This window comes from Orcinus orca, chromosome 18 (genome assembly GCF_937001465.1).
Source record: "Orcinus orca chromosome 18, mOrcOrc1.1, whole genome shotgun sequence".
In the NCBI taxonomy this organism is placed as follows: Eukaryota; Metazoa; Chordata; class Mammalia; order Artiodactyla; family Delphinidae; genus Orcinus; species Orcinus orca.
In genome coordinates this window covers 64618099-64635068 of record NC_064576.1, presented here as the reverse complement: position 1 = coordinate 64635068, position 16970 = coordinate 64618099, and positions in this window count along the sequence as shown.

Below are 16970 nucleotides of genomic sequence, written 5' to 3'. Positions count from 1 at the left end.
CTACCACGCACTTACCCATAGAATCCCTGAGTTTATTAAGTAAGTTAATCTTCTGAACATTTAATGACATGTAGATACTCTTTGTATGTAAGAACTGAGTGGAATTTGAACAATGAAAAACAGCACTCTTTGAAACTTTTGTTTCTTCCATTGTAAACAATGAAATGATATTGTCATGATTTAATTCTGCTTCAATGCAATTTGTAAGGAAAAGACACCGTGTCATTCATGAAACAAGCATGCTTTGAAATGAGCATGTTTTAGGTAGGTTGAGTCTTTTGAATAAAATCTTTTAAAAGGTAGATCAAATTGTCTGTGTCACAACAGGTTCATATCCTAAACTTGCTTCTCAGTCTTCAGCCATTTCATTCTCAAGAAAGAAAATGTTAGTAGCATGGTGCATATCTCAGATTTATTCTTTACCAGAATTGATTACTATAATGTGTTATGCAAATTTTTTCCCATAGGACTTTTATGTATTACAAATGGTCACAATCACCAAATTTTTATAACATTTTTCTTCATAGTATATGTACAGGAAAATTTTAATGTTTTGATGTATACTGTGTTTAAATACTAATTTTTACTTAACTAAAGGGATTTAGGAACTAATTATGTATACATTTGTTTTTAATCAACACTAATTTAAAAAATTTATCCAGTTTTTTTTCTTTGTGGTGTGTGTGTGTGTGTGTGTGTTTAAGTGTGTGTGTAAAGGGCATTATGCCCAAAAAGTTCAGAACAACTGTATCAAAAGAATTAACTGCAACTTAGCATGGCTAAATGTAAATTATATACATTGAAAGAGTCATGGAAAAAACCTGATTTGGCAACAACTTGTCTGAAAAAGATTTAGAAAGTTTGTTGACCAAAAACATTACAGCCATGTTAAGAAAAACTTGTTGCAATCTCGGGTAACATTGATGTAAATATAATGGCAAGTTTATAGATAGGATAGTCTGTGATCCTGGTAAGCAGAGCAGAGATCTTGAAGTTCCCTTTGGGATGCAGCATTTTAAGGAATAGACTCTAATAGACTCTAATCCCAAAGCAGGGGACCGAAATAACATGGTGTTTGGAAATAATTCTGAGACCCTGACAGGGTGATCATGTAGGAGTAGAGTGAGCTTTCCTCTAGAATTAAGGCAATGAGCAGAAATAACAGAGTGGCCAATTGGCCCAGCCCAGTGAAAAAACCTTCCAGTGGAATGGATTGTGTTAATGCTGGGAGTGGTAAAGCTCAGTGGTTCAGAACTTGAAACCTGGAGTTAGGTCGACCTGGGTTCTGATCCAGGCCCTGCCACTTAACTTTCTGTATTGTTTTGAGATTCTCTGCTTCATTTTTCTCGTTCGTGAAATGGAAATAATAGTATTTTCCTCATAGGATTCTTGTGAATACAAATAAGATCATGTAGAGCATTACACCCATTCTCTGACACACGGGAAGCACTCACCAAACCTTAAGAGATTCACTTGCAGTATTTAAGCCACAGATGGGCAGCCATGCCACCTTTGGGCAGAGATTCTTACACTGGGAAGATGGTGAGGCCAGATGACCTTCCTTATCGTATGATTCTGTATTTAGTCGCAGTACCGAAAACTGAAGGTATAGTTGTAAAAACCTAAGTTATCTGTCGTTTAGAAATGGCCATTTTTTAAAGACAGATTTTTCACTTTGCATTAAAGCTATTTATCCATCCAACAGGTACCTACATGCCAGGTACCAGGAATACAGTGATGAGCAAGGTAAATTTTCTGGAATTTACATTCTACATGGGGAGACAGAACAGTTTGAATGGAAAAAAGAGATTCTGATTAGAATATGTGGTACATATTAACACTTGATTGGCTAAATAAACACCCATTCCCAACCTCCTCCCTTACCTTCCACCACCTTAGAGACTGGTGCTTGCTTTCTCAGCTAAACAGCATGTAGAGGTAGCCATATGACGTGATACGGTCTGGCCAATGCGGTCCTGGCACTTGTGGAAAATCATTTGGTTTTTTGATTTTAAAAAAAGGTATATTTGGCACCACCATCTTCTCCCTTGAATTGAACTTGAATGTGATGCCTGGAGTTGCAGCAGCCTTCTTGGAACTATAAAGCAACAAACCAACATTCTTAAGGAAGACAGAAAGCTAGAAGGAGCCTGGGTTTTTATGATTGGGGAATCACTGAACTGGCCTTGTAGTTCCTTTCTGCACACTTCTTTTTATGTGAGATAATTAAATGTTTGAGTTACTTAAGCCACAGTTAGTTGGATATTTTCTTGCAGATTAAATTATTCCTAAGAAATTCAATGTTGAATTAACCTGTATTAATTTGGGAAGGATGGATATTTTTTATGGTTTTAAGAGTCTGTATCCAAGAAAATAATTCACTCTGCTTTTATGTCTTATATCCTTTAATAAGATTGTATTGGCGTTTTTTAAAAAAAATATACATCCTGTACATTTCTTTTTGACACATTTTGATTCCTATGTCAAATTTATCCTATGTATTTGTTAATTGTAGCTACTATAGTAGGATTTTTTCCCCCATTTCTAATTAGTTTTTGCTGGTATAGAGAAAAAGTATCAAATCTTTTTACATATATCTACTCACCTTTATAAACGCTTACTAATTTTAATTAGCTATTATAGATATTCACATATGCTAGGTATACCACTCTGAAAATAGAGATAAGTATACATCTTCAATATTTTTATTGCTTGTTTGATTTCAAAAATTTTATTGCATTAGATACACTGTTCAAAACAATGTTGAATGATAGTCATGATATGGAATGTCCTTATTTCTGATTTTAATGGAAATGTTAGTACTTCACTAATTAATATGATGTCTGCTATTAGTTTTGGTAATTTTAATATTTAAGTAGTTTTTTCAACCTCTGGGATTTTCTTTTTTCTTCTTTTTTTTTTTTGGCCACGCCACGTGTCTTGTAGGATCTTAGCTCCCCAATCAGGGACAGATCCCGGGCCACTGGTGAAAGTGCTAAGTCTCAACCACTGGACCACCAGGGAATTTCCATCTTGGAATTTTATTTAAAATAATTACTTAGTTTTATAAAATGGCTTTTGGCACTGATGTATACAATATGTTGATTAATGAAAGTTATAGTTTTTTTAATGTTTATTATTAGGAAAAAACCTTACTTGGTCATAATTTCTTGCTTGGGAATTTTATTCTTGAAACAAAGAGGGCAGAAGAGTTCCATTTCTATACACTTCATTATGTTCTGCCCATCTCCAAAAGGAATTTTGAGTTTCTTCACAATAAAATATTTTAAATACATTAAAATGATGTCAAAAAATTGTATGAGGGGATAAAAGTACATTTATTCAAAACCTGGATTAATAACAGGTACAGCAATTAAGGATTAAGTTAATTCTGAGTTTTCTTATAGCCATAGCAGAGAAGGAAATATGGATATGTAATTTTCATCTGATAAAAGGAAATAGATTTGTTTTTAGGAAACAAAAACTTTTTTCCTGTTTTTTATTGCATGGATTTTTTTCTAATACATTTATTTATTTATTTATTTTTAGCTGCGTTGGGTCTTCGTTGCTGCACAGGCTTTCCCTAGTTGTGGTGAGCGGGGGCTGCTCTTCGTTGCAGTGTGCGGGCTTCTCACTGCTGTGGCTTCTCTTGTTGTGGAGCACGGGCTCTAGGCGCGTGGGCTCAGTAGTTGTGGCGCACGGGTTTAGTTGCTCCGTGGCATGTGGGACCTTCCTGGACCAGGGCTCGAACCCATGTCCCCTGCATTGGCAGGCAGATTCTTAACCACTGCACCACCAGGGAAGTCCATGCATGGATTTTTATAGGTGGGAAAAGCAACATACTTCAAAAAAAATTTAATGTAACATAAAACTTCATACTTTTTTATATGATGAAAAATCAAGGAAGGTGTGAGAAGGGGACAGTGTCTTTAAGCCAATAACTCAATAAATAATAAGCACTGGTACTTGGTGTACACACTACCGATTGGATGCAGTCTGGCACGTCCAATAGAAATTGATGGTGAAAGTGTTCTGTTATTTCTGCTGTCCAACGTGGTAGCCTTTGGCACTTAAGGCCGTTGAGCACTTGGGATGTAGCTTGTGTGTCTGAGGAACTGAATTTTCAACTTTATTTTTAATTAAGTTAAATTTCAGTTGTCACAAATGGCTATTGGCTACTGTATTGATCAGCACACATCAGGTGATTCTGGATTCTCATAATAATGACAAATAATTTGTTTTTGCTCAGTTTCCGTGTTCATTTGTATAATTTGCATTTTCTGCCAACCCCTTAAATTCATGGATTATCCAGCATGACGTTTTGGCAATGTTGGTAATGTTTCAAAGCAACCTCAAAAATGAAAAATTAACATTCACATTGAAATATTTCATTGTTGAACCTTCTGTTAAATATTTTCCAAATGAACATGAAGCCAGTCTGTGAAAAACTAAGGAAAATAGTTCCCAAGAAGCTTTTTTCTTTTTCATTTTTAAATTTATTTATTTATTTTTGGCTGTGCTGGGTCTTTGTTGCTGCGTGCAGACTTTCTCTAGTTGCGGCGAGCGGGGGGCTACTCTTCGTTGGGGTGCACGGACTTCTCATTGCGGCGGCTTCTCTTGTTGCGGAGCACGGGCTCTAGGCACTCAGGCTCAGTAGTTGTGGCATGTGGGCTCAGTAGTTGTGGCATGCAGGCTCAGTAGTTGTGGTGCACGGGCTTAGTTGCTCCGTGGCATGTGGGATCTTCCCGGACCAGGGCTTGAACCCGTGTCCCCTGCATTGGCAGGCGGATTCTTAACCACTTGCCACCAGGGAAGCCTCCACAAGAAGCCTTTAAGTATTTATTTCTATGTATATTTATTTTATCAGCTCACCTCTGGGGACATACCTGTTCTATCATTTTCTCTTCTGGGAGAAGAAATCATTTTTCACATGAAACAACTCAGGTTTCAATGCAAACTTATTTCTCATAGATTATGCAGCCCACGGAGGTACTTACAGTAATTGTTTCAAACATCCTAGAAATCAAGGTGGAAGGCAATGAAATGCAATCCAAGCTTCATACTGTTAATCTTTAATTATTACATCTTTGCTGATGATTACATTGGTTTTCATCTTTATTTGTATTTTAAAGCCTAGATCATAAAACTTATTCCAAATAATACTACTTCCAATTTTCTTCTATGCTATGAAATATTTCAACAAGTGTCAACTAATAAACAGTGTCATTCTATTGATACCCCTGCATACTTACCCCTTCCCATTGGCTACTTTGCATTGTCTCCAACATCATATTATTTCATCTTTAAATATTTGAGCATGTTTTCTAAAGTGTAACAGTAATTTTTTTTGAAACGACACTACTGACTTCAAAATTTAGTTCCTTAATATTAGTTTATATTGTCAGTGTTCTAATTTTGCCTCATCTTATAGATTTTTAAAATTGTTTGCCAGGGTTGAAATAAATTCTCTATATTGATTTGTTTCTTAAATTTTCTTTACTTTGTAGGTTCTTCCTCTTTCTCCTCTTTTTCTTGCTTTGTCCAGTTCCAGCTCTGAATCTCACTTTGTTTTACCTTATATGTATTTGTTGAAAGAAGTGAGCCTCTGTTCCATAGTTTTCTGGAGTCTGGATTTTGTAGATTTTATCTGGACTTGTTTAACATGTTACATTGTCTCCTATAGTTCCTGTAAATTGGTAGTTAATGCTGAGGCTTCATCAGATTAAGATTTTATTTTATTTTTGGCAAAATTACTCTAGGTGGTGGTATGTACTTTTGTTTGTTTGAATTGTCGAAGAAGCTTAAAAAATATTCTGTAACCTACATCACATTTTACACAGATATCTCCAACTTGCTTTCCTATTGTTTCTCTCCATAAAGACAATTTTTTCACAAAGGCTGAAGTTTGTGTGTCCAGCTGACATTCAGTGAGGCCAGGATGACAGCAACCATTTCATTTGAAGAAAATAAGTAGGTGGTTGTGGTAGTTTGAAGAATGTCTCCGTCCAAATATATTTGGGTCCTGGTTTCCAAAACCTGTGAATGTTACCTTATATGAAAAAAGATGTTGCAGATGTGACTACAGTAAGGATTTCGAGAGGAGACTATCCTGGATTACCTGGGTGGACCCTAATACAATTTCATGTGTCCTTGTAAGAGGGAGGCAGGAGGAAATTTGATGCACAGAAGAAAGTATGTCAGTGTGACCATAAAGGCAGAGATTGGAGTGATATAGCCACGAGCCAAGGAATGCCAACAGCCACCAGAAGCTGGGAGAGGCAAATGGATTCTTTTCTAGCACATCCAGAGGGGACGTGGCCCTGTCTGGGCCTCAACTGTGGCCCAGTGCTACCGATTTTGGATTTTTTGGCCCTGAGTATTGTGAAAGAATAAATTTCTGTTGTATAAGCCTCTAAATTTGTGATGAGTTGTTACAGTTGCTGCAGGAAACTAATACAGATTTGCTACCTGGAAGTGGAATACTGCTGTAACATGTACCTAAAAATGTGTAAGGATCTTTGGAATTGGATGATAGGCAGAGACTGGAAAATTTTTGAAGAGCATGATAATAATAATTTTTTAAAACCCTTAGATTGTCTTAGACTGTTGGTGGAAGTATGACATTAAAGGCACAAATGGTGAGGGCTCAGAAGTAAGTGAGCACAGGGCGAAAGCCTATATCATCTTAGAGAATATATGTATCATTATAAACAGATTGTTAGTAAAAATTTGAATTTTAAAGGTGATGCTAGTAAGAAAGAGCTCAGGAGGAAAAGAGGAAAGTCTTTTTGAAAACTGGAGGAAATGGGATAGTTATTATATAGTGGGAATAAATATAAGAATGACTGCAAATCATCAGACAATGGAATGTCTTTAAATTGCTTAAAAAAAAGGTCACTTTAGAATTCTATATCCAACGAATGTTTCTTTGAAAAGTGAGAAAAAATAAAGACATTTCAAGCTAGTAAGAGGTGAAAATGCTCATTGCCATCAAATCTGTACTATAAGAAATGTTAAATGAAGATCTATAGTCTGAAAGAAAAGGATACCAGTTGGAAACTTGGATCTACACAAACGAATAAAAAGGGCCTGAAATGGCAAATCTGTGGCTAAACATAAAAGACATTTTTTAAAAATTCCTATTAAAAGATAAAGGACTGTTTAGAAATATAGATCAATGGAACAGGATAGAAACCCCAGAGATAAACCCATGCACATATGGTCACCTTAGTTTTGATAAATGAGGCAAGAATATACAATGGAGAAAAGACAGCCCCTTCAATAAGTGGTGCTGGGAGAACTGGACAGCTACATGTAAAAGAATGAAATTAGAACACTCCCTAACACCATACACAAAAATAAACTCAAAATGGATTAAAGACCTAAATGTAAGGCCAGACACTATAAAACTCTTAGAGGAAAACATAGGCAGAACACTCTATGACATAAATCACAGCAAGATCCTTTTTGACCCACCTCCTAGAGAAATGGAAATAAAAATAAATGGGACCTAATGAAACTTAAAAGCTTTTGCACAGCAAAGGAAACCATAAACAAGACAAAAAGACAACCCTCAGAATGGGAGAAAATATTTGCAAATGAAGCAACCGACAAAGGATTAATCTCCAAAACATACAAGCATATCATGCAGCTCAATATCAAAAATACAAACAACCCAATCCAAAGATGGGCAGAAGACCTAAATAGACATTTCTCCAAAGAAGATATACAGATTGCCAACAAACATATGAAAGAATGCTCAACATCACTAATCATTAGAGAAATGAGAATCAAAACTACAATGAGGTATCACCTCACACCAGTCAGAATGGCCATCATCAAAAATCTACAAACAATAAACGCTGGAGAACCCTCTTGCACTGTTGGTGGGAATGTAAATTGATGTAGCTACTATGGAGAACAGTATGGAGGTTCCTTAAAAAACTAAAAGTGTCCATCGGCAGATGAATGGATAAAGAAGATGTGGCACATATATACAATGGAATATTACTCAGCCATAAAAAGAAACGAAATTGAGTTATTTGTAGTGAGGTGGATGGACCTCGAGTCTGTCATACAGAGTGAAGTAAGTCAGAAAGAGAAAAACAATAAAGATGCAGACCTAGTAGAGAATGGACTTCAGGACATGGGGAGGGGGAAGGGTAAGCTGGAACGAAGTGAGAGAGTGACATGGACATATGTACACTACCAAATGTAAAATAGATAGTTAGTGGGAAGCAGCCGCGTAGCACAGGGAGATCAGCTCGGTGCTTTGTGACCACCTAGAGGGGTGGGTTAGGGAGGATGGGACGGAGATGCAAGAGGGAGGAGATATGAGGATATATGTATATGTATAGCTGATTCACTTTGTTATACAGCAGAAACTAACACACCCTTGTAAAGCAATTATACTCCAATACAGATGTTAAAAATAAAAACAAAAATAAAAGATACATGACTGTTTAAAGCAAAACTAGTAATGATATATTGATGTGCTTATATAACATGCAGAAGTAAGTATGACAGAAATATCACCAAGGATGATACAGGATAAATGAAAATATACTGTTGTAAGAACATGAGAAGGGATATAATATCATTTGAAAGTAGACTCTGATAACTTAAAAAGGAATATTGTAAATTCTAGTGTAACCAGGAATGAAACAAAACGGATAGGTAATAAACCAATAGAAGAAGGTAAAATGCTGTACAGATAGTTCCAAAAGAAGCCTGGAAAAGAGGGAAAAAGAACAAAGAAAAGGACAAATAGAAAATAGCATAACCATACACTTAAACCCAGTCATATTAAATATTACATTATATGTAAACGATTTAAATAGCCCAGTTAAAATTCAGTAAGCATCAGACTGGATAAAAAAGGTATACAAGAGATGAACTTTGTATATAAAGACAGGATAGTTTAAAGTGAAAGGATGAAAAAAGATATTCCATTACAAACAGTAATTATAAGAAAGCTGAAGTAGCTATGTTACTGTCAATCAAAGTATACTTCAGAGCAAGAAATATTACAAGGGATAAAGAGAGAAAGCTTATAATGATGAAAGGATCAATATATCAGAAAGAGCTAAAAATCAAAATGAATATAAGATTAATAGCAGTTTAGAAATACATCAAAGGAAAAATTGACAATAAAAGAAAAATAAATCCACAATCAGAGTTGGAAATTTTAACACTTATCTCTCAGCAATTAATAGCACACACACACACAAAATCAGTAAAGTTGTAGGTTATCTGAATAATGCTCTCAACTTTGACCACATGGATAAGATGTTATGGAAAAACCCAAATGAACTTTTTGGCCAACCCAATAGAACACTATGTACAGCTGTTGGTTACACATTCTTTCTAAGTGCACAAGGAACAGTCACTAAGTTAAACCACATGTTATGCCATAGATCAGTCAGTAAATTTTGAATGTTTGGACTTGTACAGAATATCTTTTTTCTGACCACATTAGAATTAAATTAGAAATCAAAAACCCTATAATATCTGAAAAATCCCCAAATATTTAGAAATTAAATATTACATTTGTAAATAACATGTGTCACAGAAAAAGATCACAGCAGGATTAGGAAAATATTGTGAAGTAAATGAAAATACAAGTCAAAATATGGGAAATGCATTTAAAGCAGTGCTTAGAAAGATATTTATAGCTGTAAATATGTAGGAAAGAAGAAAATCTAAAATCAATGGTCTATGATTTCACCTTAAAAAGGCACAGAGGAGCAAATTAACCCAAAGATTATGAAGAAAATAAGAAACAAATGGGAGTCAAGTAGAAAACAGACAAATTAATGAAAAAAAAAGCTAGGTATTAGAAAAGATCAATGAAATTTATAAACCTCTTAGCTGTACCAATCAAGAAAAAAGCAAAATTACCAGTATCGGGAATGAAAGTAGTTTTATGACTACAGTTACTACAGACGTCAAAAGAATAAAGAAATACAAACACTTTATACCATAAAATTTGCCCTCTTAGGTCAGAAGTTGGCAGCCTTTTTCTGTGAAGGGCCAGATAGTAAATATCTTAGGCTTTTTGGGCCATGCGATCTGTCCCTACTACTCAGCTCTGCCGCCGGAGCGTGAAAGCAACCATACACAATGTGTAAATGAAGGGGTGTGGGTGTGATCAAACAAAAGCTTACTTAGAAATATTACTGACACATCCATGGATGTGGGTGAATCTCAAACGTATGATGCTGAGCTCAAGAAGCCAGAAATAATACAGACTGTATGGCTTCATTTACATGAAATCCCAGAAAAGGCAAAAGAAATCTATAGTGACAGGAAGCACATCACTGTTTCGAGCCAGAAGGGGTGGGGGTGACTAACTGTGAATACTAATAGGGCAACATTTTTTCACATTATGGAAAAACTCTATATCTTCTTTTGGGTGGTAGTTTCCTGGGTATATACATCTGTCAAAGCTCATCGAACTGTACACATATAGTGGGGTGTGTTTTGTTGTATGCAAATTAACCTCAATAGATTTTATTTTAAAATGAAACAGAAGATTGGAGAACAGACAGAACAGAAGATTGGAAAATGGAGAATGAAAACAACAACAAAAAAAGACTTTCATGTGGAGAACACTTTCTTGATAATCTCGACCTGCACATATACCTGGTGAGTGAGAGAAAGTGGTTGAGCGTGAAAAAAAAGTCAAGACAGTTTGGACAGCTGTTGTATAGCAGATGCTAGGAAACACAAAATGAATGAATTCCTTGCCAACTGAAATCAGGAAGCAAGAATATTGAATGTGTCAAGTGTTCTCATTTCCTTTACCTTCCTTAGCCATGATTTGTAGCCTGGAGAAAGCAGTGAATAAGCCTGACTAAGGATTAGGGACTAGAGAGCACATATGGCTGGTGAGAAATGTATAGTGTTAGGAAAAGCAATGCAGATATGGCTGAACAGTTTGAACAGAAAAGTTAGTGGGTGGGAAGGGGTAGAAGTGGTAAACCTTGGTTAGAGTGAAGAAGAGTTGAGCATGTATGAAAGAGGAAAGGTGATGAGGAAGAACGATTTGGACTAAGAAAAATTACTTTCTATGATCAGTTGACATATTACACAACATGAATTTACCAAATTAGTATAGTAATGGCAGGCAGATAAGGCTGAAAATAGAAAGCACTTCTGTCAGGCACAGACTTAGAAAAAGCCCCTCTCCTTTCTGTAGGGCAGCGGTTCCCAACGTTTTTGGCACGAGGGACCAGTTTCGTGGAAGACAATTTTTTTTCCACGGATGTTGGGGGACGGTTTGAGGATGATTCAAGCACATTATGTTTATTGTGCACTTTATTTTTAAAAAATTTATTTATTTATGTTTGGCTGCGTTGGGTCTTCGTTGCTGCACACGGGCTTTCTCTAGCTGTGGCGAGCGGGGGCTACCCTTCGTCGCGGCGCGCGGGTTTCTCATTGCGGTGGCTTCTCTTGTTGCGGAGCACGGGCTCTAGGCGCACGGGCTTCAGCAATTCTGGCATGCGTGCTCAGTAGTTGTGGCTCGTGGGTTCTAGAGCACACGCTCAGTAGTTGTGGCACATGGACTTAGTTGCTCCGTGGCATGTGGGATCTTCCCGGACCGGGGCACGAACCCATGTCCCCTGCATCGGCAGGCGGATTCTTAACCGCTGTGCCACCAGGGAAGTCCTATTTCTATTATTATTACATTGTTGGGCTTCCCTGATGGCGCAGCGGTTGAGAGTCTGCCTGCCGATGCAGGGGACACGGGTTCGTGCCCCAGTCCGGGAAGATCCCACATGCCGCGGAGCGGCTGGGCCCGTGAGCCATGGCCGCTGAGCCTGCGCGTCCGGAGGCTGTGCTCCGCAACGGGAGAGGCCAAAAAAGAGATGGGGCACAATTCCATTGTATTTCTTTCACCTTTGTATGGCAAAACCAGGAACTATGCCTGGCTGATAATAAGTTCTTCTGTAGACAGGAGTTGACCCTTGATGGATATCGCTTATGTAGTTGTTTTTGTTTGTTTGTTTGTGTTATCCTTGGAAAAATGAACACTGTAAACATTAGGCTCACAAGAGTCTCACCCAGATAAATATCTATACCCTTTGGCAAAGGACGCTTGAAATAGAGCATCAGATTGAAGAGGAAAGATTAGGAACTAGAAAAACTGGTGGCTGATCTAATCAAGTTTTGTCTTATTGGAACAAATTTAGATCAAAGACCAATCCTTGCCATTTAGCTCCATTTTCTAACATTTAATCTTTTGGGAAGATCTTCTTTGGAGGAATTGGTTCATTCAACACATATGTTGTTTCCCATATACCAGGGACTCAAAAGTGTTGAAGATATTCTCTCTCTCTCTTTAAGGATATCACAGGCTAATGGGTAATAGAGACATGCAAGGAAAGAGTTAAATGCAGTTAAATGTGTTTGTAGGAACAAATCCAAGGCAGGTTATGGGCATAAATCGGAAATGTTTGACTCTGATTTCCTGAGTCTAGGGATATTTAGCAAAGAAGAAGCTTGAAAGTAGTCTAAAGAATGAGGAGGAGTTTTCCAGGTAGAAAAAGGAGAGAACGACATTCCAGAACCAGGGAAAAGAATCTGCAAAAATATATAGGTACAACATAGCATAACAAACTTAGGGAGGTATAAATAGCTTACTTAGTATGGCTGGAACGCAGGATTTTTGGAGAGGGTGGAGGATTGCACAGGAATCGTCAGGGGCCAGGTTATAGGGAACTCTGTATCTGCTGAGTGCTTGACTGGATCCTCTTAATCAAACGTTCTTCACGGCCCTGGGAGATACAGGGTACCACTGGGGTCACGTTCCCATTAGTATGAGTGGCTCCTACAGAGTGATTAATCTCCTTTCACCCACAGATTTTGGTTTGGCTCCTTCCTCTAAGAATTTCAAACTGGGCTGTGCCTTAGAATCCTCTAGTAGTAGCTTTTAAAAAATACATATTTCTCTTTCTCTTCCAGGCCATCCCTCAAATCAACTTACTGAACACAGCCCAATGGCAATCCCAATAGCAAACACATGTTTGGGGGCTACCAAAGTGGGGAAACATTGACAAGAGTGAAACAGAGGTATAATATCAAGGTAATATTTACTATTTGGGGAAGGTCACGTTGTCACTGTAGGGAGGATATTTGGGAAGGAAGATAAAGGGCACAAATGACCAATGGCAGGGATTCTCCAAATCATTGAAGTAGTTTAGGCCAGATATGAAGAGGATCTGAACTAAGGCAGTCAGGTATAAGGAAAAGTAGAAATAAGTAATCTTATAACTTTAGAATCTGTGGCACTTGGATTCCGTGGACCTGGATGAGGAGCGAGAGAGACAGTAAGGGGTTAAGAATGGCTCCAGACTTCCAGCTTGAGTTTTATGGAAAAGGAAATGGAAGATCCTTAACAGGTTTGGAGAAGAAGGCAATGAACTTAATTTGGGACATTGTTCCAACTTGAGATGCTTGTGGTATATTTAACACCAGACGCCCTACAGGCAGTTGGATATCCCAGGCTGGAGTTCCAGAGAGAGGTCTGGGCTGAGAAAAGGGATTGGGGGGATATCTTTGCTTAAGTAGAAGTGGAAGCAAATCCAGTAGGTGAAATCACTCAGAGTGGAAAGAGTAACAGAAGACTGAGAACAAAAGTCTAAGAGCAACAAGTTTCAAGAGGAAAGTAAGAGAAGACTTAGCAAAGGACACTGAAAAAGATCAGACAGACGAATTGGAGGAAATCCAGGAGAGAATAACATGACCGAAGTTACAGCAGCCAGAAGAATAATTTCAAGAAGAGGATGTACTCAGCACTTAAACATGTTTAAGACAGGTCAAATGAAATGACCATTTGGTTGAGCCAAGAGAAGTTTCTTGGCAACTTCGGTAACAACGATTTCAGTTAATCAATTAGGAAAAACTGGAGCCAATTTGCTGTGGGTTGAGAAATCCACTGGAGGAGAGGAAGGATAGATAAGGAAAGAGTGCTTAATTTTTTAAGAAGCTTGCTTAAGAAGAGAAGAGAAATAAAGTGGTAGCTAGCTAGAAAGGATACAGCGTTGAATGCCTGTCTGTGTCTGTTTAGGACTGGAGAGAACTGTAAATATTTGCTGAGAGGAAGATACAGTTTAAAATTTTCAGTGAAAGAATAGTTGATACAGGAAGAGATGGGAGTCTACAGAATGGGGAGTGGGGCTTGCCCTAGTTTTTCTTATGCTTTAAGCTCCTTCCACCGATTTGGGAAAGTAAGAGAACGTACCATAGAGGAAAGGGAAATATTTTTTTCTTCCTGTCTCCCCACCTGTACCTTCCCACTGTATTCTCTACAACGACTTCATCCCACTTGCACTACCTTAAGACTTTGAAGACAAATACATTTATGGGCACAGGGATTTTGTGGCATTTTATGCGGTGGTTTGATGAAAATATCATAAATAAAAATATGGTGATGCTTAGTATAAATTCCTCATTCAAACCACACTAAACTGCATTGACTTGACCTCAAAAACAGGGTAGAATTGAAGTTACTGTTAATTCAGTGAACTTAAAGTGCACCTTTATACTTTTTGCTGCATTACAGAAATTGGCAGTCATCGTTCCCAAACACACTTTTTCCTGTTATCCTAGAGAGTGTTAATTGAGGTACTTCCGAAGGGGGTAAAGTCTGTCTCTGTACTATTTCAGGCTGAAAGGGTTAATACCTGGTCCAATTCTCCATCTTTCTGTCATTTTTCAAGTTGAAGAGACAGATTACTATGGAGAAAATGTGCTCTCACTGTGCAGTTTCCTCTCTGTGTCTGCAGAGCCTGATGAAGGCACTGTGCATTTAGGGTTTCATAAGAAAAATAAACCCCCTTCCTCAGTGTAAAATTATTCAGAGACACCTCTGTGGGTATCATTCTGGAAGTTGTAATGGCAGTCATACAAAGCATGGAAAACAGAAATAGCGCATAAAAATAGAAACGATGCATCACAGGAAATCAATATTTTAATCTCAAAGGAAGTAACAGAAAAAGAGACAGTATTTGAACCCAACAGAACTAGACTGAGATTGCAACTGTGATGTCTACTAACTGTGTCCCTTATCTCTGTAAAACCCCTGTAAAATGTGGTAGGCCCCTTCATTTGGATAGGAATTTCTGCAGAAACTATTTCGGTTGGCTTTTTTTTAAAATTTTTGGTTGCGTTGGGTCTTTGTTGCAGTGCGCGGGCTTCTCATTGTGGTGGCTTCTCTTGTTGCAGAGCACGGGCTCTAGGTGCGCGGGCTTCAGTAGTTGCGGCACACGGGCTCAGTAGTTGTGGCACACGGGCTCAGTAGTTGTGGCACACGGGCTTAGTTGCTCCACGGCATGTGGGATCTTCCCAGACCAGGGCTTGAACCCGTGTCCCCTGCGTTGGCAGGCAGATTCTTAACCCCTGTGCCACCAGGGAATTCTCACTATGTCGTTTTATAGTTTTATAGCTACAGCTCCTGTGCTCTCATCAGAACTCCAGAATGAAAGAAAAATCTATTTTCCCCAGTTTCTCCCAAACTGCCGAAATTAAGTTGTCTGTTATTTGTACCCTCGAAATGAGTACAGAGATAGACTTGGAAAAAAGTAACTTGTAACTGACCATAAGAGTATGAAGAGGCTTAGGAGTGGAAAAGGGGGAAGGAATACCGCCTGTCTAGTTATTCATGAGCACTGTGCTTGGGTGAGTTTTCTTTCCTCTGAGCTTCTGTGGTTGAATACTTGTCTTTCTTTTTCTGCAACCCTGTTGGCTAAAGAGGTGTACAGATCCCACAAGCACGAGCCTCTATAGACTAGAAGGTGAGCTTATACCGAAAAAATGGAATATTCAGCTTTGAAGAGCAAAATATCAAATAAAGTAAAACAAAAAAGAAGCAGCCAGTGAAGAAAAGCCAAAGCCCAGAGAGGCTAAATAGGGGCTTCCTAATATCCTTGCAACCTCCAACATGTGTTCCATTATTCTTTCTGTAACATCTGTTACACTATATTCATGTTCTCTTTTCATTCCTAATCTTGCTTATTTGCAATTTCCTTCTTAAAAAAAACAGTATGGCTAGAGCTATATTTTTTTCTCTAAAGAACCAATTCATTCTTTCTATAATACCTTGGTTTTCCTATTTTGGCCCTTATTCTTTCTTTCTATTCTCTTTGGGTTTATTCTGCTCTTTTTCTAACTTCTTAAGTGCACGCTTAGCTCATTCTTTTAAAATTCTTCTTTTATTGCATAATGCCATGAACTTCCATCCAAATTTTCATAGGTAGTATCTATAATTCATTTCCAAATACCTTATTTCCATAATGATTCTTCTTTGAAGTCTGTTTTTAAGCTTATAGTTATGAGGAACTTTATTTATCTTTGTGTTTCTGATTTCTAATTTAATTGTATAATGGGTAGTGAAAGTAATATGTTTGATACAGACTATCTGGTATATTTAGACATGATTTTTAACTTCGTATATGGTCAATTTCGTTAAGCTCCATTTATGCTTCTAAAGAATGAGAATTCTCTAACTGTTGTCATTAGATAAAGCTTGCTAATTGTATTATTTGAATTTTCTTCAAAAATTTTTCATCTCCTTGAGCTATTAATTAGTGGGAGAAATATGGATTCTCTCATTTTCTTTGGATTTTTATCAAATTTTGCTTTATATTTTCTTATATTCTTTCTGGAATGTAAGAGAAAAAACCCTCAGGAGTATTAAAGAACATACAACCTGGAGTAATAGATTTCCACTGATTGAATGTATCATTAGTTGGATTTGATTAACTTGAATATTCCCCCCACTTTCACTTTTCCAGGCTTTTTAGCCTGAGGCTCGTGTAATGCCTCGTTACTTTTATGGTTCCATTACAGTCACCGTGCCCAGGGCAGAGCTTTGTTGAAAGAGATAGGAGCTGCTTCCAGGAGATTTCAAGCCACCTGGAACATGATGGTGCCTGCTTGTCTGATGGCTTCCTTTGGAGGTTTGCATT